At 37.0% G+C, this 24655-nt stretch overlaps 1 protein-coding gene across 6 annotated transcripts in view; it reads left to right on the top strand.

The window, feature by feature from the left end:
- Positions 1-24655, top strand: part of JAKMIP1 (janus kinase and microtubule interacting protein 1) — a 128936-nt gene that overhangs the window by 5176 nt on the left and 99105 nt on the right. The window contains exon 1 of one of the 6 annotated variants that reach the window (XM_031588361.2): positions 8528-9101. The exons of the other annotated variants lie outside the window; for them this stretch is intronic. The gene's annotated coding sequence lies outside the window, so the exon portion shown is untranslated. Of the gene's footprint in view, positions 1-8527; positions 9102-24655 lie in introns of those variants that run through there. 6 annotated transcript variants of the gene reach the window in all.

Genomic DNA, 24655 nt, shown 5'->3' with positions numbered 1-24655 from the left:
GATCACTGACTACTTATCCTTTTCCTTTGACTTCACTATGCAGATGAGGAGGTGTTGGTTTTTTTTTCCCACTTAAGTATCCTGTGCTCAAGTTTAATCCTAATGTTACCTATTTGCTTTAAGATAAAGTGGGCTAAATGGCATGTTAAAGTATTTGAAAATGAAATATAGTAATAAACATAGAAATAATAATAATAGATATTACATAAAGAGCATAACAGTGAGCCACTGCAGATCAGCCTTCTTTGGTATCTTCCAAAATTATCTTATTTCTCTTCTTTAGTGACCAGAATGAGGAATATCATATCTGTCTAAAATAGTTCTATTTCAATACATGATCCCAAAGTATCAGTGACTATGGGGGCTGAGATTTCATCTTGTTTTTCTGTTTTCTGTCTAGACAAGTATCCAACGACTGATAACTGTTTATTTTCTGCATTATAATCCATCCACTTGTGCTAAGAAAATATTGTCAAATATTTTGTGTTTCTTCTCACTAACTTACACTTAAATTGCTTGATAATTGTGCAAGCCTTCTTTTCTCATAGACTACTAATTCTCTGTACTAGCTCCTCTCCACCTTCATAAATACTTGTGGCAATGCACTTTTACTTTGAGCTTTGTCAGAGCACATTTCTGGGGTGGGGGTGGGGGGGGGGAGTTTTACTCTGAGACAGCGGGTCCATTTCTGTTCGAGTGTCTCAGCTGTAGGTGCTCCTATGACATTTGAAGTACTTCAGTTAGTTCTTTCTGTCCTACCTGAATATAAAGTCACTCTGCTACCTGTCAGGATGGAGAATGTGTTGTGATGTATTCCTTCTCTAACCTCCTTGGAAATGGGAGATGAAACCTGGTGAATACAGCTGCTTTCCTTATAGAGGTATAAAGCAGGGCCTTCACAATCTTTTTACCTTGTGTTGATGTACTTTGAGTCACATTTTGACATTTCCAGTAGAATAGAATGTGTCTTAGTCATCCATTACCAAACTACCTAGGTATAGAACATATTATCATTATACTCTTGTTAATTTAGCGGAGCAGACTTTATATCTTAAAGGAGAATACAGTCATTCTTCTTCTGATTTACTTTCCTGGTCTCTTTATTTTTAAACCAATAAGAATGAACAAAAAGAATGCATTTTATCCCACCTTCTCATATTGATGTTATTTTGTATTTACTAATTTTAAGAAAGATCAGAGTGAAAAATCTATCCAGACTATGGTAAAATAAAATAATTCCATTGACCAACAGGATGATGGACTTAATTCTCACAAAGCCAGACTTCAGCTTCTCTGTGCAGCGTAATCCTCTCAAAGATAATCACCCTATTAGCTTCTGCATGAAACTTTAGCCACTACCAGTACTGTAGGGAGGGAGGATGGGTGCACCCAACACTTCATGTCTGCTCTGGCAATTCTGAGTCGTTTAGTAAAATAGCAAGCTCTTACTAAAATCTTTAATTACATCTGCTGTGGCTTGGCTTCCTACGGAAATGAGACTTAAAAGTTCCTGTTGTCTTTTAGTGCCCTATGACTAATTTTTGGATTTGTTGGCCACGCTTGTCATTCAAACTGCATTTGTAAGAGGAGCCAAAGTCTCAAATGTAATGCTCCTGCTCCAGAACTCAAGATGTAGATACCTGACTGGGGTGCTTAGGTGTGCTGTATTATTATTATTATTATTTTATCTTTAAAGCTGTTTCATTATTGCATAACATTAACTTGTATTCTATGCCAAGAGTGACCTTGAAAAGTGAAAATTTGGAGGCTACTTTCTTTTCCCCCATCATTATTTCACATTGTTAAACTTTCAGGTTTATTTTTGTTTCCTTGCCTTTCATGCGTTGGCATCAGACATTACCCTTCTCTGTATTTTTTAGATTCTGCATTCTGCCAGCCAGAAAGTCAATGCTGTTATTATGTTTTGGGTTAAAATATATCATTTTCCTGCACTCAGTTAATTGTATTATCATTGCCTATATACTTATAAAAAATAATATATTAAAAATTATTTGTACCTTTCTTTTAAACTATTGTCCATTATGTAAAAAAGTCTGTAAGATTTTGATTTGTATCATCTATGTTTTACTTTTCTTATCTTCTCACCTTAACCTTTCCAGATGACTTCTAGACTAGATGGCTATTTCCATATTAGATACAGCTGAGGTAGATTTAGTTTATCTATTTATTTACTACTGATTTAGCTAATTGGTAACATGGCAGTGGTTTCTAACACAAATATGGAGAACTGCTGCGTGCGTATGCAAACATGCATTAAAAAAATACTTCAGAAATTGACATACAAATAAATAAAAATGTGTCTGCAGTCAGCATATATGAGAAATGAAACAGAAGGTTCCCACACACTAATGCTATAAAATAATTTCATAGTAATACCAGATTAGGCTTTAAGAGAGGATGTACTGTAGGTGTGTCTGATTTAAACAGTATTTCTAATGATTGTGCTTAGTTAATTTAATGTGTATTTTGATGTTAATTCTTCAAAGAGTGCATTAGATTCTAATTATTTTCAATCTAAAGCATTTTTACATTGATCACACAAAGGTAATGAATCCCTACATAGAGGGAGGTGTCCCAGTATCACTGTAGGTAATAGCTGCAGGGCATTTCATGCAAAGATATTGTTTTACTGATTTGCATCTGTATATCTAAAATCCTGTTTTATTTCAGTAAATTGGAGACTTAAACATCATTATTGTAAAAAGAAAAAAATCTGCAGAAAGAAGAAAAAAGTAATATACTTCTTGTTTGCCCCTTCATACCTAGTATATTTCTCTCTTTTGCATCTGATGCAAAAATATATTATAAAAAAAAATACATCAGCTGCAATAGGCATTGGAGTCAGGGAGCTGGAAAAAGTCCACAGTCCTTTGCTGGAATGCAGGAGCTGCCAGCTCCTTACTGAGAGGTGGGACCAGATGCATGAAGCTATCACAGCATGGAGATGAGATTGCAGAATAACTATCCTGCTCTCGTTATTTCAGATACCCTGGAAGAACCATTTTATTGTATCTTTTTTCCTTGAGGAAATAGTTTTGATTGGCACTGCAGTATTTCGTGAGAGGGAAAAACTAAAATGGATGGCTTATTCTGAACTGATTGTAGCAGAATAGCTACTTCCTTCGTTAGTTTTCGTGTGCAAACAGGTCTGAAGAAGCTGTGAGGAAAGCAGGCATGTCAGTGAATGTGAGGTACAGGAGACGAGTGAGTTAAAAGAATATGCTACAGGGAAAAAAGGAAAGAGTAGGTGTCTATGTAGGCAGCTTTGTTGATGGCAAAATGCTACATGTTCTTAGTTTGCTATATTTTTTTTTTCTTGATGGAGGAATGGATGTTCTGCAGAATTTAAGCCATGTCATTCTGTTTTGTTTTTTAAATTCTTTTATTTATATATACACATTCTTTTTTTCTTTTTTTTTTTTTTTTTTAGTTCTGGAAACTATGAATTTAAGACTAAGATCTCTTCTTCAGTAATGGAACTAAACAGTGAGAAAATCATATTTCTGTGATCAGACTAAGCTGCATTAAAGTCTTCTGCATGAATAACCAAACCAACACCAGAATTACTGGTAGACTGGAGACAGTATTGTACATACAGTGTTATAACTTCTGAAATACATTCACAGAGTCACTTAACTACAGTTTTTATGTTTTAAATTTGAAGGGTTGAAAGTTACAGGTGAATTGTTGAATAAAGAGGGAAAGACCATAGAATGGCCGGGGTTGAAAACAACCTCAACGATCATCAAGTTTAACCGCCCTGTCAGGGGCAGGGTTGTCAACCACTAGATCAGGCTGCCCAGAGCTGAGAGTTATCTTCTGTTGCTGCTTTGTGCTGCTTTTCCACTTTCCCCAAGGGCCGTTTTCCATGTCTCAGATGAAGGTAGCTTAAGGCAAGAAAAATCTCAGCAACAGTGTCTTCACAGAAAGCTGTGTTGTAGGTAGGTTGTAACAAGAAGTGTTTATATTGCATTCTCATGGTTAAAAAAACTCTGCCTTACTTAATAAATCCAGCACGTGGTGAAAAAGATAATGGAATTCACATTCTGTCTTGTTTCCGTCACAAAATAAAATCTCTGATCTGTTCATATGTGTTAGTTAAACAAGCTTAGGTCTCAGACTGCCAGTTATCAAACTTGCTGTTCTATTCTCTTTACATTAGATTTTTCTTTTTTTCTTTCTTATTTTCTTTTGCTAAAAAGAGGCCACTCCTATTTTTTTCTTCTTTTTACCATGTATGTTTTTTTTATTAAATACATGAGTAAAATTAAATTGGTGTGGGTTTTTTTTTGTTTTTTGGTTTTTTTTTGTTTTGTTTTTTGTTTTTTTTCCCCTTTGTGCACCCCATTATTTTATTTGTGAGGAGTTAAATTAGTGGAAGAACTTTCTACTGGACTACAGCCTTAGCTCTGCAGCAGATAATTACCATTTGAAGCCAAGATGCTATGTTTATGGTCTGTTGGCCTTGTTCAGCTTTCAGAATGCCAGGTCTCCATCCCACTATAGCCATTGCTCTCTGAATTTGAAATCTATTGGCCCAGTATAGGCCCAATAAAAGAACAGAGAATGACAGCCTAGTCACTGGGAGAAAATATGGTGAAATTGAAGTTTAGCTCTTTGAACTGCATTTTTTCTACATTTACAATATCATTAGTAGGCAGTGTAAAGAAAACAATTGGAAGTACTGAAAATACAAACAACTTTTGTGCATGTTTCGTATTTGCATTATGATCTTTCATTGGAGTGCTCTTCAAACCACCAATCCTTTAAATACAGCCAAATCTAGCCACAACTGCTGCCAATGAGTGTGATTGAGTGAGAAATCATATCAACGAATTCTTAGCTTTTTCTTCTGTTCGTAGGTTTTTATCATTCTTATTCCTGTTTCTTATATCATTGCTCTACATTTGATGCTGTGTTTGGTTTCAAACAGTAATGTAAGATGGTTCCTGTAGATGACCTGAAGACATTCAAGGCTAGGTTGGATGGGACCATGGGCAGCCTCATCTGGTGGGTAGCAACCAGCCTGCAGCATGAGGTTGGAGCTTGATGATCTTCAAAATCCCTTTCAACCCAAGGCATTCTGTGACTTGGGTCAGAAAGTACATTCTCCACCCTTTTCCCTGCACAAGTTTACCATCTATTGTCTTACTGTGCTGCTTTTTAAGTACACCTTTTGTCACTACAGCTGCCTTCCAGCATGAAGGAGTGAACTAACTCCCTTTTTAGCATGCCATCAATGCCACTTTGATCAGCTGGCAGATGTTGCAGGGTGCCTGATACTTGGCCCAGCCCTGCTGATCCCCCAGTGCCATATGTGTGTGTCTGGCAGGGGGCCGAGCCCAGGGCTCCCAGATGGGATTCATAGCCTTCAGTGGGTGCTCACAGGCACTGAGACATTCCTAATGTGGAAGAATGTTATTGTTGGAGGGTTTTTAAAGCAAAAAGAAGCTGCTGTGATAATAACTCACCATATAATTAAAGACCTAAAACCTCTTTCAATTCAAGACAAGTAAAAATAAACTTTCTGCGTTATAAGTATGGGTTAAATTAGGCAGAAGTTGATTTTTTAGGTTACTGATTGTATTGGTGGCCAACATGTTTAACAAAAGTGTTCTTTGTGCTGTGCAGCAATTTTTACAATGAAATAGCACTTCCATTACTGTGTAGACATTTAAAAAAAAAAAAAAAAGCAGTGAACTTGGTAGCAGGAGTATCTGGGTTAGGCTGCAGTAACTCATTAGAAGCTTCTAAAGCGGGATTACATAAATGGGACCCTATGTTGCCAGGTTAAATATAGTTCTGCAGTTTAATCTAATATGTGGCTGTGTTGGCTGTCAGTAGCAGTATGATTTGTTCACCTTTTCAGTGCTATGATTAAAACCAAAACTACAATGCAAGTGCAAGTAAAATTCACAGGTGAATCTTTCATTGAATTTATTGTGAGTTTTATGATATTTTTTAGGGTGGTTTTCTCCTTTCTCTTCTTATTTTCACAAATAAAAATATTAATTAACTGGTCAGACTTGGAATAAACTTGAAATATAGGCAGCATATCTTTCATTCATCAGTTTTTCCTTTAATGAAATAATAAAAAGAAATTGTTTTCCTTCTTCTGTCTTACAATCTTCCAGGGTGCTACTGCTATAGTACAGATACCTCCAGCTATAAGAATCTGCCAGTTGAAATATATGATTTTGCAATATATTGCACAAAGATAATAAAAGAAAGTATTAAGGGCATATATTGATTCTCTTTGGCCTGTTATTTGAGAACTGCTACATTTCTAATAAAATTACAAACAGATTCATGGACTTCTAGAAGCAATGTTCCTAGGTTAGGTGTAGAGTATACACTATGCTCCTACCCTGTAAATACTTAACTACTTGTATGTTTACATATGAGCACCATTTTCTTGCAATAATTGTTATTAATCAACTTCTGGTTTACATACAGAAGTTTCATGTGTGATCAAGCAAGGACACAGTGGATGGAAGATTATGCTTAGCTTCAAATACGAAGTCAGAGGCATACATCCATACCCATGTGTGGAGATGAGCATTGCTTGTTGTAACCAAAAGCCTTAGCTGAGTTGTGCAGAGCATAAGTGTGTGGCAATAACACTTGGTCACAGTTTTTTTCCCCAGATGAGATTATACAAATCTGATAAGCTCAGGATATGTCCACCAAGCATAGTTCTATTACACATTCTAGTTGTAGCAGCATACTTTTTCCAAAAACACATTGTGAGTATATGCAAATCTCATTCCCTTTCCTAATTCACAGTGTGCAGTAAGTTTGCTGCTGTTTTTATTTTGTGTCAATCTAAACAGAGGGTCTATTTAACAAGTTAATGGAGACATAAAGATAATTAACTTTTTACTCCTCACTTTACTTATGAAGAAGAAATTACTATTGACCTTAAGCCTTAATTTTTTTTATTTAAAGACTGAGAGCTGTGGAAATCCTGTTCAGTAAGTGTGGAACAAAAAAATTCTCACTGGAGTATTTCTATTAGTAACACCTCATTGTTTTTATCACAATCACTTTAATACCATAAGAAAAAAAGTGTTCTGAGGCTGTGCATTAGAAATATGAAAGCCAGGGGTCCAGTTCCCAAAATTCAAAGGATACCATCAAAAGCCAAAAGTAAGATTGCTTCTGTCTAGCAAAGAAGTTACTGCATTCCGATCGATGCATTGTATGTCTTATTTAATGCATCATTATTAGTCTGATTGTTACTGTGGCAAGTCATTAGCTGTTTTATGGGCATTGTTAAACAGACATTAACCATGGTATTTTCATTTGTTTATTTATTCGTCATCTGTTACCTTTCTGCAAGTTATGTTGCACCCCCCCCCCCAAAAAAAAACAGAAAAGGAAAAAGCTATTGTTAACACTGCAATTTGTTATGTGCAAGAAATTCTGATAAATATATTATGTATAGTTCAGAGCTTTTCTGATTGTAGAAAGCTGAGATATCTTGGAATAAAAATCAAAAGAAAAGAAAAAAAAAAGAAAAGATGCTTTTTAATGAGAATTTAGAAGCTGAGACCAAGCACAGCTTGATTCAAAGTGTTTTCAGTAGATCTTTCCTAAATACAATAACCAAGATCAGACCTGGTAAAGTGTGTTTTTTTTAGAAACTTGTAGGATAAGAATTAGGACCTGGTAACTGCAACACATTCTATTTCTATAGACTTTAAACTTTTTTTCTTTTTATCTTCCACTGCAAACGAAAAGATAATAAAAACTCAAAGGATTTAGAGGTTTTATTCTTTGCCAGCAGGCATAGAGCATCATTTGGGAAGGACTTGTGAAATATCACATATTTTCCCTAGCTGTTAAATTTTTAAAAAGTGTTGAATTTCACGTGCTGTGTTTCAATAAAAAAGTACCTTTTCAGGTTGTATCTGAAAACACACCCAATTCTTCCTCTGCTTCCCCTTGAATTCAAACTCTTTGGAACAAGGTCTTTCCTGTACTATTAATTCTAGCTTTGTTGTCAAGGCAATAAATGTGATAATACATCCAGTATGTTCTAGCATGTGTTAAAAGTATTGTAGACAGGTGGCATATGCTTTAACAAGATGTGGTTTTGCTAGTTTCAGTCTGTCTATCCTTGAGCTTTTTATCTGTATGGCTTAGGTGGTTCTAACGATGGTGGCTTTATTTGTTTTGCATTGTTTTATCTGGACAATGCTCTTACTGTATTCTGGCAGCTCAATTTTTTTTTATTTTTTTATTTTTTTCCCTTGATGAAGAGAACATGTTTATATGAGGAGCAGTCCAATTTTCAGCTAGGTTTCCTCGACATCTCTGAATTTCCAAATAATATCAAATACTGTTATTATCAAACTATTTTGTCCACATTAATTTCAAAAAATAATTTTTTTTTCAACTGATATTATTGTGTTTCCTTAGGTGTCTTTGGATATATGTTTAATACTTTGATAGATCTTCTAGAAACAAGCAGCAAAGTTACAGTCACACAATTTTCATCTTAAGAGTGTGTGAATGAACTCAAATTGCTCTATCTGCAAGAAATTCTGCTTCTTTCTTGTTAAGAAGATGTTTTGCAGGTGTGACTGTGAAAGTAGCTATCTATCAAAAGTCACTTGATCTGATTTATGTTTTAAGTAATTCACAGTGTGAGATTTGCCAGACATGTGATACATGCCTTAGTAATAGGAACACAAAGTGACAAGCATTGTATTCAAGTTACAAAAATGTGGAGAGAAGCTGTAAGAGCGGTTTCTAAAGCCAACAAGGACAGGGCAGCTGTATTTCTGTCTGTAATTTCCCAGGAGCAGAATCTGCAGATGTACTATGCTGAACTGCTATTGCATGCTGCAGTGGAATTGCCAGGTGACAACTGGAAGCAGTGTTTGAGCACCAGATGAGAAGGTGCAGCTAACTCCAGGAGCTCAGGTGCAAGCAATGCACCTGTGTGATTGGAAGGAGTGGAGTCTGGATCCATCCCCTCGTCATTCTCATTAAATATTTAGCAGCTGAGGGAGGTAGTATCTTTTTGGGCATAGATTGTGCTCTTCTTGAGCTGTCTCTGGCCGTTAAAAGGGGTGAGTAGTTTTCTTTCCTTTTTTCCTCCTCTTTTTTATTTGCTACTACTCTGTAGATTTTGTAGCCTGCTAGAAGTCATTGTCTTTGCATTCTATTGCCATACATGTGCCCTAGGAGGTTAGGTAGTGCATCGGATTGACTGTGGGCAGTAACTTCTACGTTCTTAGAAGTCTTAGCTTGTTTGCTATGCATTAGGTATATACAGTGGATGTGTCTGGTGTGATTTAATGTAAACATGTATTCTTGGCAAGTACATAATTATTTGCAGGCAGGAAAAGTAGAGATGTTCAGATGAAAGTACCTTCTGTTCTGCTTTGTGCCAAGTGGGATGCTTAACACTAATGTTCTTAGTCCATGGTGACTGTATTAGGCCAGAGATGGAGATATATACATAAATGGAAAGTCTATCTAAAAGTATATTTGACAAAAAGAGCTCAACATGGTGTATGCTGCCTGTGTGGCATGTTGTCATCATTCTGTAACTTCCAGCATGCTTTTTCCGAAGTGTTAAATAATGAATTTGTGCTATTGGAGCATGTTTGTCTACTGCTATTCTGAATTCCTTCTTCTTCTTCTTCTTTTTTTTTTTTCTTTTTACCATACTTGGAAAAAACTTCTCATGTCCTTTCTTTCCTGTGTTACTTATACATTTTGAATTTCCATGCAAGTTCACAAAGTCTTCTGAGCCAGAAGTTAGGAGAAATGCTGTCATGTATGCATGCTGTCTCTGAGCTGACACCTACAGTCACAGGACGCAGGGTGAGATAAGGTTGAACCTACCCAAATTGGTATGTTTGATCTTAGCTGTATGTGGGATAGTGTCTTGGAGAGGGCCTCTATACATCTCCAGTATAGTAGATACACAAATTGATAATTGAGTTTTATTGGAGCTGTATAACTATAGAAGTAAGCGATAGAAATTAAAATGTGATTATCCTTTGGAAAGGGAAAGAATGGGCTATATAATAATAAACATTAAAAAAGAGGGGAAAAAAAAAGACCTAATGGTAGGTAGAGCACAATGGAGAGACTGTTTTCATTTTCATGAGGGAGTAATTTTATCCAATGAGGCACAAGAATTTACATTTTATACACATTATGATGGCAGTGAATTAAATATGCTTCGATAAACATAGTGATATGGTCTTAGTGCATATGGTCACTTGACAATGCTGATTTGATTGGAGCTGTCCTGGGCAGATAACTGTGTTTTGGTTAATTCAACAAAAACAAATGGGGGGGAAAAAAAAATGGGGCCCTTGTGACTCTAATGAGCTTCAACAAAGCAAAGTGCAAGGTTTTGTACTTGAGTTGAGGCAATCCACTATATGTATACAGACTGGGAAAAGAACTCCTTGAGAGTAGCCCTGCAGAGGAGGACCTAGGAGTGCTGATAGATGAAAAACATAACATAAGCTAGCAGTGTGTGCTTGCAGCCTGAAAGGCCAATGGTATTCTGAGTTCCATCAGAAGAGAAGTGGCCAGCAGAGAGAGGAAGATGATTGACTTCCTCTGTTCTGCTCTTGTGAGGCTCCAGCTGGAGTTCTGCATCTAGGTCTGGGGTGCCCAATACAGGAAAGATGTACAGCTTTTGGAGAGTGTCTAGAGGAGGGCCAATAAGATGATCCAAGCACTGGAGCACCTTCCTGTGAAGAGAGGCTGAAGGAGCTGAGCTTGTTCAGCCTTAAAGAGAGAAGGCTCAAGGGAAACCTCATTGTGGCCTTCCAATATTTAAAGGGAGTTCACAAACGTGAGGGAAATAATTTTTTTTTTTTTACTTGTGTAGATAGTGGTAGTGCAAGGGGAATGGTTTTAAACTTAAGGAAGGGAGATAAATATGAGATATCAAGCGGAAGGTGGTTGTTTTTTTTTTGTTTTTTTTTGTTTTTTTTTTTTTAACTGAGAGAGTGGTGAGATGATGGAACAGGTTGCCTGGAGAGGTTGTGAATGCCCTGTCCCTGGAGGTGTTTAAGGCCAGGTCAGGGGGCTCTGGGCTTTCTGATCTAGTATATGATTTAGCATCTGGTAACCCTGCATCTGTCAGGGAAGGTTGGAACTTGTTGGTCCTTGAGGTCCCTTCCAGCCCAGTGTATGAAATGACAGCACAGTGTTGTGACAGCTGAAGCTGAAGGTTTAGGCTTTGAACTCTTTTTAAGTAAGGAGTTCTATTTTCACTCTGTAGTTTTCCCTTCTCCTTTCCTTAGCAGGAAGCCCCATATTGATACCTAGAGACCAGGTACTGTTGTGTAAGTTGCTTTTGCTATTTATTTATTAAGATGTCCTTTCACTGTGAACTATTGGCTCAATTGGAAGATCTAGAGTGCTCTCAGCTTTCTCACTATAAGTGTTACTTGCTTAAAAACAAAACTTTGGAAATGACTTCAAGTAGAATAAGTGGAAACAGAGCCATTGTTAAGATGACTCTGTTTGAATGTTTCTATTTTAAGGAGATATGGTAGAATGTCAAGATAAAGACTTGCTTTCTAGGAACTACTGCTTTAATCTCATGACACCCTCTAGTTTCACAAAGAGGACAGGCATTTTTCTTCATAGTTCCCAGCAAGGGTGAGGTCTACAAAAGAAATTGATTCACAACAAATTTTATGTTTAGTTAGTATCCGAACGTATATACACTGTTACAAGGTTGATTCGTTGTTGCTGTTTTTATTCTTTAGACAAAACAACTTCTTCCTACAGAACACTGAAACCATGCTTACAAATTCCATTGTGTGTCTCCTGTGATTGACTGCCAGCTTCAGCTCCCTGCTGTCTTATCAGGTGACAGCTTCCTGTTTGCTCAGTGCTCATGGAGGAATAAACCATCTTGTAGTAATATTCTGATTAGGATCTTCTTTAGTTTATCTCATCAAAAGGATATTAAATCAATTGAGTTTCATTTCTTAGAGGACAATTTCTGAGATGCTGCTTGTCCCTGGCCTATTTTACTTAGGCAGAAGTTGTCAGATAGTAGGGCTTTCTTTTATCATAGTATGCTGTATCGTATCTTTTTCAAATATCCCTTTGGTCTTCTCTTCCATTATTCTATAAAGGTTTTGCAGATGTTGGAAAATCCAACACTGAATACTGTCCAGTGAGCGAGCAAAGTATCTCATTCCTCTTCTTTTAATCTCTGCTAGTTCTACAGATCCCTGCACCATTTCTAATGGAAGTCTGGAAGTCTGGTAACAGTGGGAATTCTTGGAAGTGTCAGTACCAATTTACATGGTTTAAAAATTTATTATTTTTCAAATGCATCCATTTGTTGCATTGCTGTTCATGCAGATGTTAGTAGCATTTTGGAACAGGGTGTGAGTTAAATGCTCCTAATTACTTCCTGTGTGGAGCCATGAGTTGGACTTGATGATTGCATGGGTCCCTTCCAACTCTCTATGTTCTATGATTATTTCATCAAACAAAAATCTTCAGAAAATACTGCTGTATCTTATTTGAGTACTTGAAGTGAATCCAAAATAATAGCATTTACTGTTCTTGCATATGTTTGCAAAAAATCAGCGTTTTTTTATTTTACATCTAACATGTCTACTTTCATAGTCAGTTAAATTAGAGTGCTTATCTAGTACATTATTAGATGGAAAAAAGCGATTGTGTCTATTCAACTATGTATACTAAATTAAAAAAAATATATAAGGGGGTTGCAGTACATTAAAAACACATCAGATATTCAGTAGGCAGAAACATCCCCAGAAAAAGCTGGGGATGGTTTTGGGGTGCTATCAGGCTACAATCTCACCAGTGTTTTTCAAAACCATACTGGGTCTGAAGGAGGTTTTCCAATTCTCCTTACATGCCCAGTTGCCTTTTCCTCTGCCAGTCTCCTTATGCTGGATCCAGAATTTTTCAACTTCTAAGATGAACTGTTCTAGAGAGTGATAAAGGTTAAAAATAACAACAAAAGTAAATGGTTAGCTGCTGAGATTGATTCTCTTCTTTGAATTATCACAGCTCTGCCAGGTAGTGGCAAAATCATTATTATTATTTAAGGTTTACACTGGTTTGATACCGTGGTCTTACTTGAGGCATGCTGTAAGGGACAGAATGAGAGCTGTCCTTGTACAACCATCAAGGGATTTCCTCTAATATTGCTGAATGGAAACTACTCCCAAGATGATATTTTCTTTGGGAATATGCCTCAGCAGTTATCTTTAGTATCCCTTGCCTCCTTTCTGGAGTTCCTCATGTAGGTGCTTTCCCAGCAGCACCAGGTTGACAACTGATTGACATTTCACAGCAGCCTTTGCTGAACTTTGATTATTTTGTCTGCTTCCATGATGAATTCTGCACAGTTTAGACAACAGGTGTTTCTGCAAAGCTGTCATCAGTGCCTGTCACCAGCCTGCAGATCCTATTAATAGTACTGGGTAGTATTTGATGTGGCCAACTGTAGATGCTAGTATAGGGCCAGCAGGTAAGGGCTGTATTTATGAAGACATTGATTTGTTTCAACCCAGAGGTGCAATTCTTAAAACATCTGCATGATGTGCACTGGTCTCCACTTACCATCTGTAGGTATCTGAATTTCTAAAAGTAAGCTTTTGTATAGCTAGAGCTCAGATTTTGTGTTTCCAACTTAATCCATATTTTTCCTTCCTAAACCAGTCACCTTACATCTGTTTTTAACCTAATATTTTCACTCAAAGTGAACCAAGTCAGGAGATTTTTTGTGCTAAAACGCATTGGTAGTTAGGTGCCTTAAAAATATAATTACTGGAATCTTAATCAGGAACATAATCTGCATGAAGATATCTTTTGTTCAAATTGAAGCAGTTCTAATACAAAATATTATAGGATGCCAGTTCCCTACTGAAACTAGGTCACATCATATAAAATAATTAAAGATTTATTGCTCCATAGGGAGGGCCATAGATTGCTAGATGAGTGTTTGGGGCACTCAATGGGGAATAATAAATTACTCTTATTCTGGGTGAGTATTGCAGTCATGATGTTTGTGTGAAGAACTGTTGGAGCATGCTCTTCCCAATGCATCCTGAAAATAAAACTGATGCCTGCTTCATTTCTGAAGAATCTGGATGAAAAACACAAACTACCAAAGGCAGGTTAGAGCTTAGTGGAGATGCCCATCTTAGGCAATCTTAGTGTCAGAAATGCATCTTAATGACTGTTTTCTGCTGAGGATTGTATAGAGAGGGGAACATGAACTCTGTGTACCGTAGCTGTTTTGAAGGTCTTAACAAAAGGCTAGATGTTTTGCTTCCCTGGTGTGACCAGCAGCAGAACTTCTCTTTTTCTCTCTTCTCAGCAGCAACTTCTGGACAGAAGGAAATGCTTGCTTTTTCTTCTCTGAGTGTCTTAAGTGACAGTAACTTGAATGTTCAGAACAATGGCAGCCTAAGCCTTTCCTTCACTGCTGGGTGATTTCAATGCAGTGGGCAACCAGAACAGCAGAGAGATTTATAACAGTGCAAGGGATATTGAAGAAAAGTGAGAAATCAATGGCAGCTTTTTTTTTTTTTTCAAGGGATTCTATTTTACTCACCTGTGTTCTGTTCTGAGTGAAGTGTTTCATATTAAGCCATTTTAAAAGTCACTTTCTGAAAATTAGAGCTGTTGATGGTAGTACAAAACTGCAGGGGAAAAAAAAAAGAATTGATATTGTCTTGGCTCAGTTTAAATGTTATAAGGCTAAAAGAAAGCTATCAAAATGAAGATAAAAAGAAATGCAACATCATTACATAGTTATGAGACCCAGTTTAGTCTAAATGTTAGACAGCAGTGAACTCACCTTGAGTGTTTTATCTGTGTAGTCTGTTGGTTCCAGTAATACACTGTCTTTGTAAAAGACTGCAGCTTTCAAAATTGTAGCCTCAACCCCAGCAGGTGAAATGCAGCAATGTAGCTCTGCCTGCCTATCGTTAAGGGAGGATTGGATGCTATCATACATTGTACGTTTTTCTCCTTAACCATGAACAGTGAAGAAACAGATGTTATATTTTTGATCTCTTTATGAATGAATGCTGGCATGACCTATGTACACCATTAATAAAACTTACCTCTATTTACATGAAGCAATCTATTTTAGTGTTGTTATAGAGGACTTTTTTTCCTCTAGCTGTTCATCTTACCTTTTTACCCGTATTGCTCAATGCCCTAATTAATTTGAGTACCAATTAAAATTAGTTTTCTGAAATGAAGAAAAGAAAGTAAATCTAACTTCTCCTTCCAGGTCTCAAAAAATTACTTTTATAGATGCAGAAAATATATGTCAATGCTGCAGTATTCTAACATGTTTCTGCTTCCAGCTCCTCTACTCAGCTTACTTCTATCCAGCGTAATCATTCTCTCATTGTTTTTCTTTTCTGCAAAGGGTATAAACTCACTTTAGTAATGGGGAAGGCAGATAAGACTTAATTTTCATTTTGAAATTTATGTAGTAGGAGTGACCTCCTGTGTGGATTTATGTACTGAGATTAAAAAAAAAAAAAAGTTTACATCTATTATTTTGAATGAAGCAACTTCATAATCTCCAGTCAGAAGTTCCACTAGTGCTTTCTTTAATATAATGCTAAAGTGGGCAGATTAAGAAGAAATATCAGTTACGCAAATATGCAACTATAGGCAGGAAGCTTTTAAAGTCATTGAATACACTAAAGATGATACTGACAGTCACCCTGTGTCGAAAAGAGGAACACCTCCTTACATGCACAGGTTGAGAGGGTTGGGGATCTTCAGTCTGGAGAAGAGAAGGTCCTGGGGGGACCTTCCAGTACCTGAAGGAGCCTACAGGAAAGCTGGGGAGGGACTTCCTATAAGGGCATGTAACAACACAGCAAGAGGAAATGGTTTTAAACTGGAAGAAGTTAGATTTGGACTAGATATTATGAGGAAATGCTGTACTGATGGTGATGAGACTCTGGAACAGGCTGCCCAGCAAGGTTGTGGATGACCCCTCCCTGGAAACATTCAAAGCCAGGCTGGATGGGGTTGTGAGCAACCTGGTCTAGAGGGAAGTGTCCCTGCCTATAGGAGGGGAGTTGGAACTATGTTATCTTCAATGTTTCTTCCAACCCAAACCATTCTATGATAAGAAGAATCCTAAGTAACCATTCTTGTAGAATTAGTGCATCACTGTTATACTTTGTAACATGAACTTCAAAAATACTTTTTATTTTTATGGTAATGTTGTGTCATTTGGTGTAGTTCTTGTGTCCTACTCTATTACGGAAACAGGATTGCTTTAAGTAGTGACTGTCAGATGAATTCTCCTCTTTTGTCCTCCTTCACTTCACTCCCAGCTGCCAGCAACATGCAGAACAGCCAGCTGTGGGTGGAGGCAGTGCTGTGCTGCATTTCTCCTCCAGCCCTGCCCAGGAAACTGGGTGTCTCTGAGACCCACTGGAAGGCAAGGCAAGCAAATGCCTATATCTGGGAGTGCCCTACAAATGAGGACATCTCTCATAAAATGTAACACGTGTAGTTATGCAAAGCTCTACAGATATTTCATCTTGTCAAGAAGGAAAAGTCTATTCTGCTTCTGTCAGTGTTCCACAGCAAAGCAGGCCTTCAGCAGGATGATAAATGGCATGCTTTTAATGCTGTTTGACACAGCTGCATTGTCTGTGCTGAAGGAATGAAAACAACAATTTATGTATGTATTTATTTAAATTCAAAAGCATGTTATCATGCAGCAGGACTTGAATCAGACATGAAAGGTTAAATCATGTTACTTAAACTATTTATTCATCTGTTTGGAGCATTGCTCTATTTCAAGAATTAGCCACAGGGTAAGTTCTTGGCTGCAGGTCATGACTATAGTAATCCTTATCCCTTAATTTTCAATTTTTATGCTTCTTCTACACCTAAGTTGATGCAAGAGGGGGTATCTTCTGCTTTCTCAGCATTCTGAGAGTAGTAAATCCTCTGGTTTTTATGTAGCATAGTTTTTTTTTTTTTTTTTAACTATTTAAGGACACAATACTTTGATTACTTTTATGAATTTTTAGAACAATGACTATTGAAATTTGTAAGGAAAAAGCAGAAAAATAAGGAAGCATTTGATTCTGTAGTGTATTTGGGTTTGAAGGACAATTAGTGCAAATATACCAACTGACTGTTCATTTTGTAGTAATTAAGCATTTTAGAGAAGTCACCTAGCCCTTTTATTTTATAGTGTGAAAATTTTTTAGTGATTTCAGGAGTTAGTTTTACAATGCTGATGAAGACTTTTCTTCAGTTTCTGAGTATGAGAAATAAATATCTATTTGGATTTGTTTAGCCATTTCATATTTCATGATCCCCAGTGTTAGTGCCTCATTTACTCCTCTCTGAGCTCAACTGGAGTGAGAAGTAACCAACACGAAAGAAGGAAAGCAGTAGTTTGTTCATTTGATTTGTATTATTCCCTCTTAATGTCTGTGGTGTTTCCTCATTAGCAGTCCAATGTCTTTAGTTATGTTAGATCTTTTGAGAACTTCTCAGTTTTTGAAAAAACTTTTTGCATAACACCTTGGGTTCTGCAGTAAGTGCTCTGTCTCTCTTGTGTTGTATAACAGGAAGGTCCCTCCCAGATAGAGGGAGGTTCCAGTCCTACTTCTACAAGGGTTACATGGATTTATTTCATTCAAGTCACTGCTGTTTAAGAAGGGCTTTACTATTATTGAGAAGTATAGTGTATCTTTACAACATAGTGTCAGCCCACTTCTTCTTAGATCAAAAAGTAGAAATAAAAAATCAAAAAGTATTAATCAGAGTTTTGGTGGTCAGGAAGTCACGGAGTGCTCTCTGCACAGCAGGGTTTCAGTTTGTGTTAATGGTTTACTAATGCTGACTGTTCTGTTCCATAATTGATGGAAATGCAATTCACTGTTCTGCCAGAAAGTCCTCCTATATAAAGACATTTCAAAGCAGAGAACCTGTTCCAAATACATAACCAGGATGCATTTTTTTTCCTCCTAATTATTTTGCTATTGAAGTGACCTAATAGTTCAGATAATTTCACGAAGTGATCACCTGACTATCATCATAATATTTTGCTGATGGCTTTCTGAGTTTTAGATCTGGGATGGCCATATCTAAAGATGATGTTTTCTAGAAATTTGATTGCCACCTTTTTTCTTAAATAATTTCCCAGGTAAAATTAAGTCTAGTTTTGTTTAAAGTAGTAATATCTAGCAAAACTCAGGTACTCTCAATGTCCTCTGTTAGTCATTAGGTTCTACAAAGACATGTTGATACTTTAAAGGGCTATATGTTAGTGTAAGAATTTTGCTGTTGATTTCTGATTCTCTTGATAGGGCCGAGATGTTAAGACAGCTATTGAAGTCGTGATCTATGTTTTGTCTAAAGGCAGTAACATAATCTGAAGAGAAAAGTGTTGTCTTTCTCCTCCTATCCAACTTATGAGCATCTGTAATAAAATTGAAAATTAAATAAACATATACTCTTGATTCATAATTTTTTTTTTGAAGTACAATATGCTATAGGAATTTGGCTTCTTTCTATAATTACTGGCATGATTATATGTAGCAAGGAATTGTTTTTTACTTCATTCTAAACATATATACTAAATAAGCCTTTGAAAGGATACACTGAATTAAAAGAAAGCACTTTACAGAAATATGCTATTGCAATCTTACTTCTATCATGCTCTTACTACTTAAGATGTTCCTTTTTACTGTCAAGCTATTTCTCAGCAGCACTTACTTTCTACTACTCTCCATCTTTCGCTTTAAAAGCATAATTATGGATTATCTGTTTTGAACTCTAATGAAGACTCTTCTAGGGTGGGGATGGAGGCTGTAGGGTGTGGCGATGGTCCACAGTCTATCTCAACTTGTACAGTGTTAATGAGTTGTTATAAAAGTGCATGCTGCTTTTGTTCTACTAAGTCATTGACATAATCTTATACTGATGGTAACACAGCCAATTTCTGTGTTGTTTAAGAAAGGCTGAATGGATGTGGTGTTGGCAATGCTGAGGTCTGTGAAGTGCACCTGTTGTCTTGACAATCTAGAAATACCAAGCTATGGAACTGCAGGAGACACTCTCAAGCATGACTCCTTGCCTGGGAGAACTGCTGTTTCCACTATCAACAATAGTTCTAATTTTTTTTGGATGAAGATATTTGATGGTAACCCAAAGCACTTCCCAGGATTTCATCAGATTAATTCACAGTTAAAGGAAGCTTAAAAAACCTTTCCTGTTAACCTGTCCTTTGTGAACTTTTTGATTACAGAAAGAAAGCTTGGCAAGTTCAAAAATGGAATGCTATTGAAAACAATTAACCCTGCAATAAATCCTCTTCAGTAGCATAAAACCCATGTTCGTATAAGCACGTTTTTGGTGCTGCTGTTTGGAAAACCCAGTGATCTGGAAGCCATTAAAAACTTTTTCATTAATTTTTTTTCTAGCCTCTGGTTAGGTAGTGTAAGCATTCAGTGCTAAGAAAGCTGAGAATACTAACAAGAGGTTAAGAGCTAGAAATACTTAGAAAAGACTACACTCACTAACATTCAGAGATACTTTCCTAGTTCTCCCAGCAAAACCTGAAAATGAGAAGTAACACCTCTAGAAGTTCAGAAAGCTGCAAAGGAAGATGATGCTCCACTGAATCAAGAAAAATGAAGCAGCCAGACATTGCTAGATACCCAATTCCTTATTTATGGTGACAGGATTGCTATTCATCTATTCCTACCAACAGAAGTGCTTTATGTACAGAAAACAATCATAAAACAATTTTCTTTAACAGCATTTGTTTAGGGAAACTATCACATCATGGCCTAAAACAGGTGCCTGATTGAGCACCTGGTGAAGGGTGTGCCTGGCCCAGGAACTGCAGGTGCAACAATTTACCTGTGCTTCTCAGGTGACCCTGGGGCCAGTCATTCTTGTGTTTATTTAAGGGGGGGGCCTCTGAAGGGAATGTGTTTTCTGGATGAAGGCCACTTTCAGAGAGGAAAAATTCCAAAGCTAGAGACACTCGTCGCTGGCTGTGTGAGTCAACTTTTTTCTGTACATGATTATTGATACTCCTACCAATACTTGATCTGGTACAACAAAACTTGTCAGAAGCTGTTTTGCTGCTTCCTAGGACTTCAGAGAACTGTTTGTCCTAGAATCGTAGATTGGCCAGACAAACTCAACAATTCTACATATAGATTGTTACAGGAAAAGCAGGAATACTTACTTAAAGTTAAGGAGAAGGGGAGTAGTAATTAGAGAAAGAATTGACGTATTGAATTCATTCTCATATTTTTCAATAAGATAAAAATAGCTAAAATTGCTAAGAGAATTGTGTTATATCAGGATCAGTAATGTAGAAGTTCAATTGAAAATTAGCTTTTGGTGTAAAGTGGAACTTCTGAGGAGTTATGATACGATTGCAAGTAAGATGCTACAGGAGAAATACTTTTAAGAATACTCTTAAGGCTTCTTAAAAGTATTAAAATACTTTCCAAAAGGATATGGTAGTTCTACTAAGTGAAATATTAAAGGTAATTGAAACTGACCACACCATGGCAGGGGGCAGCCTGCTAATGCAAAAGTAGGCCAAAAATTATCTTACCAAAATCATCTGCACCTGTTCTGCTGCTTCCTGAGCATTTTTTAAGCTAAGTATTAACCTCATTGGTTATTGTAGTTTCTTTGTCTTTGGCACTCTTTCTAAGTAATAAATCCTTATTTTCAATATGGTTGTTTATGTTCCTCAAAGTAAAACTTGTAGAAAATACCTCAAAAATCCAGGTGTATCTTGAATTGGAAAAAAAAAAAAAAAAACCCAAATGCTCAGTTGGTAAGTTCCTTGACCATAAATAATTTCTTGGTGTGGCATAGATTTTTCTGATGCTATTTGCCTGTTTGAAACACCAATGTATTGTTTTCTGTTGTAGAAAGTCTTCTTTCTACAGAAACATCTAGAGAATTTTTGTATGCACACATGTACTTTTTTTTTTTTTTAATAAAAAGAGTGAATAGGCTTTTACTGTTCTTTAAAAGGTGACTTCAGGGCTGGCAGCTAGCTAGGGGAGAGCAGGAAGTAAAGATGTGTGATTTGGCTTGAAGGGGAAATAAAGAACTTTCTTAGGGGGGAGTGAAGAGGAAGAAGTATCAAGCTTCACTGCTGACTTCTAATGAAAGGAAAAACTATCACATTTATTACTAAATACTGTAACTTTGAAATTTCAATGAAAACTTAGACTTTGGGGTTGGAATATCTAAATATGTTATTATGTTGCAATCCACAGTTTCATAGGCTTTTTGCCCCAAAGGATGGGATTACTGCTTATGTGTTGTACTGTATGATGTGTGAGTGATCAAAGTATCAGCGTTCTCTGGAGTACTTGTGACTGTTATTCATCAGTCCTGCAATTCTTGTTCTCTAAACTGAGCATATTTTACCTTCTTTCTATGGTTTTGTCATGTCTGAACTCTTCAGTCTGCATGGCAGTAGTACCCTTAATGATGAGCTTCTGGCAGTGTGGGAGCTTCTTGCCCAGAGTCCCACTCCATTCAGGAGCGTAGATGCAGTAGGCGATAGGAGTCTTGCATATTGTTGCATTAGAAAACGAAATGAAAATTTAGCAGCAATGCTGTATTTCTGTTCTGTTTCCAGTCAATGGAATGAATAACAATAGATAAAGAATTTAAATACTAAAATAACACAGTACTGCAAGAAAAAATGTTAGCAAGGATGAGTGATGCTATTGAAGGCTGAAAACTAACTTGATTTAATGATATACCAGCAGGTGGGAAGCAGAAAATTCAGGTGATTTTTAGACAGCAGCTTGTGGTTTTTCTCTGTGAAGAGAAGGAGATCTTGATAATTACTTCAACTAAATGAGCGAATGGAGTGGGCTAAGGCTAAAAAGGGCTCAGAGAATAGGATTGGTTCTCCATAAAAGAGATCAGTGAGATAAAAGTATGCTTGCATGTTTTTTTGGAGGGTATAGTACTACTTCATTTCAATGTATACCTTAGCATTTTCCTTTGGTCACAAAGACAGTGCTATAATGTGAAACCTTTGTTAGAAATAACTTTTTGATAACCTTAGGGGGGAGGGAAAATGTTCATGGAAAATTTTCACGTGACCTTGCACTCTTACGTAGTGGTTAGCAGGATAGTAGGAGAGGAAAAATTGAGGTAACTCAAATTCATGCCTTACCTCAAGCAAAAGTGAAGCTTTCATAAAAAGATTAAGTCTCGTTGGCTAAAAGGGTTGTCCTAGTTTTTTCCTGTCACAGGCTGCATGTGTAATTTTGGGCAGGTTTTAAACCTTTTTGCCTGTTCCCTGCTTAGAGATTTCCCATTGAAAATACAAGCATCTTTCCTCTTTGTAGAATCTTTCAGGAGAATGCTTTTTTTCCTATTATTTTTTTACACAAAGCTCTTTTTCCTCTTTATTTCTGTTGTAGGGAAACTTCAAGTTGTTAGGGCTCAGGATTTCAATAGAAATAGAAGATTGAAGTCCTGAGGCAGTCTTCTGCAAAATTCCTTTTATTCCTTACTAAGGGGGGAAAAAGTATAAACAGAACTAATTACTGTCAGCCAAATTGCATAAATGCTTAAGTTTCTTCTTGTTGTAAAGCACATATACACGTTATTGCATGCTGGAGTGTTAGATATACAAAGCTGTTTCCAATAGAAAGTGCTGCTTGGCTTCCTCTTGATCTTGTGACGGATTAAAACAGCTGAATTCACCTTTCACAATGCTGAAACTTAATTCTTTCTTTGTTACGTCTTATTCCCTTTCTCTTGATCACTAGGTTTTGTGCAAGAGTACACTACAGGAAGAACATTGAGAAATGTTTGTGAGAACTGTTATGCTGTTTTCTTAAGAATATTTAACATGCTAGCATCTAAACCACAAACTTCCTTAGACCTCCCACTTTAGTTCATTAGCCTAACATTTTGATATATCGTCATTATTGTTTGAAATAGATATTCTGCTTATGCTGCTGTAACACTGTATTACAGAGTTTACCCAGCTGGTGGAAAACTGTGCAAAACTTATAGTACAGTAAATATCTTTTTTGTAGCACTGCTGAAATATTGGATATTGTGGCATGTGCATGTCATTCCTACGTAATTGCTACATCTTGGAGTTGCTTTTTCTCTTAAAAAATAAAAGCATTAGTAGGTTTTCAATTATGTATTAATATAGCACGAATATCCACGATATCATACTTGATGAGTATTAACTATATATTATGGCATAGGTTCATGTGAGCTTGTGGCTTCAGGTGTGTGCATATGTGACAAATCTTAATGATGTGCACTTAGCTCAGCCATGAGGAAGAACAAACCTTCACCAGTCAGTTCATCTTCCAAACAACAATGTCGGATGCCTACTGAACTGGAAGCCAATACTGTTGAAAGAACAGGAAAGGGCAGGCTAGCTTCTGGTTATGTGGAAAAACAATGTTGTATTGATTAGTTTAGATGAGGCAATATAAACTAGGAAACTGATATCAGTAATTTTTAAAGCAGAATTGCTGACAATGGTAAAACCTTCCAAACCTTCATCAGTGATATATTTCTCAGTGTTCTTTTATGGATTTTTGCCTACTGTGTAAGGTAGTAGAAAAACGGTCTAGATTTAGCCCTGCGGAGGAGAATCTGGGGGTCCTGGTGGATGAAAAACTTAACATGAGCCAGCAGTGTGCTCTTGCAGCTCGGAAAGCAAATGGTATCCTGGGCCCCATCAGAAGAAGGGTGGCCAGCAGGGACAGGGAAGTGGTTGTCCTCTACTCTGCTCTTGTGAGGCACCAGCTGGAGTACTGCATCCAGGTCTGGAATCCCCAATACAAGAAAGACAGAGAGCTATTAGAGAGGGTCCAGAGGAGAGCCACGAAGATGATCAGGGGACTGGAGCACCTCCCCTATGAAGACGGGCTGAAGGAGCTGGGCTTGTTCAGCCTGGAGAAAAGACGACTGTGGGGTGACTTTCCCGATGGAATGTATAGAGTTGCAGTCAGGCATTCAATTCAAAGAAAAAATTTATCATGTCTCTTTACTAGACTTTTGTAAGGCTTCTATTACTATAGAAAACTATCACTCACTTCACAGTTCTGGTCTGTTCATGTCATTGATTTTGGCAGTATGTACAGTTGTGAACAATTATTTTCCAGGATGAATCACAGGAAGAGACATATAAAATAAAAAATCTCTGAGCACCTTGAGAATGGTGGTGGACTTTCAGCAGGATCTGTGTTGATAGAACAAGGAGAAATGTCTTCAAGCTCAAAGAGGGTGGATTTAGGTTGGATATAAAGAAAGTTTTTTACAGGAGGGTGGTGAGGCACTGGAACATGTTCCCTAGAGGTGCGGTTGATGCCCTGTCCCTGGAGACTTTCAAGGTGAGGATGGATAAGGCCCTGGGCAACCTGATCTAGCTGTGTTGTCCCTGTTCATTATAGGGGAATTGGACTAGATGACCTTTCAATATCCCTTCTAAATCTATGAATTCTATAATGCTCTGAGAATGTTCTAAGAATTGGAGCTGTTTCTATCAAACCACACACATGAATTTTTTCACAAAAACAAGGCCTAGTTTTTTTTGTTGCCCACTTTCTATGTTTCA

Source organism: Phasianus colchicus, chromosome 4 (assembly GCF_987193195.1).
Source record: "Phasianus colchicus chromosome 4, bPhaCol1.hap1.1, whole genome shotgun sequence".
In the NCBI taxonomy this organism is placed as follows: Eukaryota; Metazoa; Chordata; class Aves; order Galliformes; family Phasianidae; genus Phasianus; species Phasianus colchicus.
The sequence above is the reverse complement of the archived record's forward strand: the minus strand, read 5'-3'. Positions and strand labels throughout refer to the sequence as shown.